We start from the raw sequence: 4030 nt of genomic DNA, 5'->3' as shown, positions 1-4030 counted from the left end.
GTAGAAGAAACAAGATAGAATAGTAGGAACGTAGGTACCAGGAGAGAAGAGATGGGTGTCAGCTGATTTATCTTCATACGACATAGGTGATACTGTCCGGCTAATAATATAAGACCAGGAAATCAGAGGTGATGTGATACATCACATTAATAATATAGGTTAGTATAAAATAAATTTTGTAAATTAAAAGCATATAAAAAGCATTCCGCCTCCGTAGTGCCATGGTCATCACGCTTGGCTACCGTACTTGAGGTCCCGGGTTCGATTCCCAGGGGGGGGGGTCAAATAAATATATTTGATTTTTTCACTAAAATATTTATTCAATATTACCCTGGATTGGTACCTGAAGCGGGGGGCTAATAACCTTTCCTTCATTTGTAACGGACTAGATAACACTGCATTTATATGATGCAGTGCCCTATGCACCACCGGGTGCGGATGAGGGTATGAAGAAGATATTAAAAGCATTGATAACTTCGTGGTATCGTAATATGGAACTTTCCTAATCATTAATCGTTCACTTTGTGTAATACAAATTTTATAAACATTTATGCATTTATGTTTTACTATGAAAATGGTATTACTTACTTCTATTATTGATGAACGACGAATGATAAGGAGAGTGTTTAATATAAAACATCTAAAACTTTTTTTTTAGTGTAGAATTATTATTTGCTGGATAAATGGATAACTAGAGTACTTACCTACATACATATTTGATGAAATTTAAGGATTATTTCTCTAATTTATGTGTTTTTATTTGTTTCTTCAATCTGTTCAAAACATATAAAATATTTTATTTATTATTCTTCATTGAGTACCACAGAGTTTATTGATTTTTTTATTCGCTACCATAGCCGTCTAACCGATTTGGGAAAAGCCTTATTTAGACGATTATATCCTGACTGATTAATTTATAAATTGTTAGACTTCTATGGAGCCGCCGAGTCCGGTTGCGTATCGTCCTAGACAACACAATGGACGGTGATCAGTGACTGGGTGACTGGTAAACAGTGTCGGGTGATCGGAAAACAGTCACAAACAATGAGTTCTATAAACAGCTGAAGAGCTCAAATGGCTGCCGAAGAGTGTGCAATCGTTATAGAGAAAAAATAAGTACGGATAAATGCAGCTAAATCAAATCAGAAAAAAAAGAAAGTAGAACATTCATGCAAAAGCAGAAAAATAATAATGATCTGGAATTATCAAATACTTTATTTTCTTTTTAACATACCCATATTGGACACCATAGTTGACTTGACTTGACGGTTAAATTTAAAATAATAATTTAAAAAAAACAACTGCATTTGGATATCTTAACATATGTGTATGAAGAAAAATATGGATGTCTGGGTATTTACAGGGCTTATAACCTGTCATAGGCTGGTTTAGTCACTTTACACACGTGCTATATTCGCCATTCTACCCATGAATGACAACCGTAAACTCAAATTTTTAGACCTCATTATTTAAAAGGTCCTCTACTAATTAAAAGCTTTGTTAATCCAACCATAGATGAGTGCTGTGAACTCAACGAAGAAGCGTCATGAGATTGATAATATAAATATATATGTTCCAAAAATTTTAGTAGTCTGGTTGTAATCATGGATATAATGGTGAATGTTACACGTGTATTAAGTGATCACTTAACTAGTCTACGACAGGTCATAAGCCCAGTAAATACCGAGACATTCTAATTCTTCTTCATTTATGATGAGATATGAAAATGTAAAAATAACTCATAAGTGGAGAAACCCAGATTTGTGTACAAGGATTTGAACACAATCAAAATATTTTTAATAAAAAAGAGAAACTGATAAACACTGGTCTCCTTTTTATATAAACTCGATCAAGCAATATGAATAACAATAATTATTATTGTTGTAAATAATTTTTCGTTACATGTTTTTATCTGCACCTGTTTGAAACAAATATTGTCTATGAACGCGATCATAACTTGGAGTGTGAATTTCCATGAAAAAATTCAGTGAATTTCTGTCAGTTATTTCGGAAGACTGCAACTGAAATGCGGTCCTGTTTAAATATTATAAAGTTATGTGCGATCGATAAATTTACGTGTCGAGTTAGTGATTAAACATTTCCGTGAAAAGTTCTTCCTTTGATTGTTATTTTGTATTAAACAGAAAATAAACAGTATTGTTTATTTTCGAAAAACATCAACGGCCGCGTTAAAATTAAATGTTGTCAATAACAATGGCTGCTAAGTGAGATGTTTGCAGTGAAAAGCGAGCAGGATGACGCAATCATCAGGTTAGTCAGTTGACATATATTTTTGTCCTTTCTCTTGCTCTCAAAATACATTTTTAATCAAATCGTCTGTTTTAAAACACAATTTATTCATTTTTTATTTCAACAAAATATTTTATTACTACATTGAAAAGTTATATACACATCGGAGTCTTGTTTTCACCTTTATAGTCGTTTTTATGTACAAAAATGATAACTTGCGGAGAAAATTCAGCCTACATGGCCATATAATTGAAAATAATTTGAAATTATGTAAAATGATAACTAGTGTGTTCAAAATATTTTCCGATACCGTCAATATATATGATTGGTAAAGCATTTCTATAGTTTTTCATATTTTTCATACAAGAGAGAATATTGAATTTTTCACTCTTGAAGCTTACAAGGTTTTTATTACACTCTGTGTATACAAATCTATCAATAATTCTTGCTTTCATATGCAAATGTATCAATTATAGAATCTTAATAGGTAGCCATGGTTTTTTTATTATTTTGATCTAGAAAAACACCTTAGAATAAAAAGCCTTTGGTATTTCGGTAGTTTTATGAAGGTACCATCAATATTGATTACTATATTATGACTATATAAACATGTGAATCTCAAGTTTTCCCCTACACCTCGGGGTATTTTACAATTGAAGCTTATAAATAATAATAAAAATATGTAATTAATAACGCGTTAAAGTTGCCCGTGTAATAACCCTCGAATAACTCAATCTAAATATTTCAATTTTTATAATCCATTCCGGATTCGAACGGTAATAGAGGCCGTAAATATTTTATTGTTTTATACCTGACACATGTAGAAAAAATTTGGGCTTAGAAGCGAAAAGATGTTTTATAAGACCATAAATATCCAATGTTCATAGTCTAAGAACGTTTATAGTCCAGTAGCATACCCGAATCCTTGGCTTCAAATCCCGTGATTTAGAATTTCTTTTGTCTGTTCGAGCATAATGGCTTCTAAGCTTGATATATTGTACAGAATAAAATGTAGTAGCCGTGATCCACTTCTGTATGGGTTCCAGGAACGCTCAAACTCGTTATTTTTTAAATTAGTACGTATCCACATGTATCTAAATAATTATCTGCTTATATCGTAGGCCTGGATTTTAAAATAAATAAAAATTATAAAGCTTCATGTTAAAGTTGTGTCGTGTTGTGATTAGTAAAGCGGACTCTTGAATCAGAGTTTCCCGGTTCGAACCCACTCTTCTACAATTTAATACCTATTTCTAATAATGAGCCGCTAAGTCTCACATTGATAATATGAAATTGAAGTGTTTTTGTAAAATAATAGAAATAAAAATATTTCTCTTTCTTTAAAAATAATAAAATATAATAAATATATATGAAATTGTAATGTCCGCCTCCATAGTATAGTGGTTAATAGATTTTCGGGATGGATATTTTAAACTTCAAAGATCGCAACAGTACTTTTTATAAATTCAAATCAGTTTTAGTCATGTGAAGTTTTCCATATTTTTTGGTACTTGCTGTTTATTTATATACATATATGTAATTTAATTGTAATGTACATGTTATTTTTTGATGCGATCAGCAATTTTATTTCTATTTCATTATTTAAAATGTATTTTTTAACACTTGGAACCTACTGCATTTGTTTTCATGCATAATCACAAAAATTAATTTTGAGTTGATGATTTTAAAAGATTGAGAAACTTGATGGTTAATTATACGCCATGAAGCGACTTTAAAGGAAGTAATGTTGCGAAAAGTAACAAGTTCCACCTTTGCGATA

The sequence above is a fragment of the Brachycentrus maculatus genome, unplaced genomic scaffold (assembly GCF_059751285.1).
Source record: "Brachycentrus maculatus isolate JH-2025_06_01 unplaced genomic scaffold, ASM5975128v1 h1tg000583l, whole genome shotgun sequence".
NCBI lineage: Eukaryota > Metazoa > Arthropoda > Insecta > Trichoptera > Brachycentridae > Brachycentrus > Brachycentrus maculatus.
Note: the sequence above shows the minus strand (reverse complement) of the source record.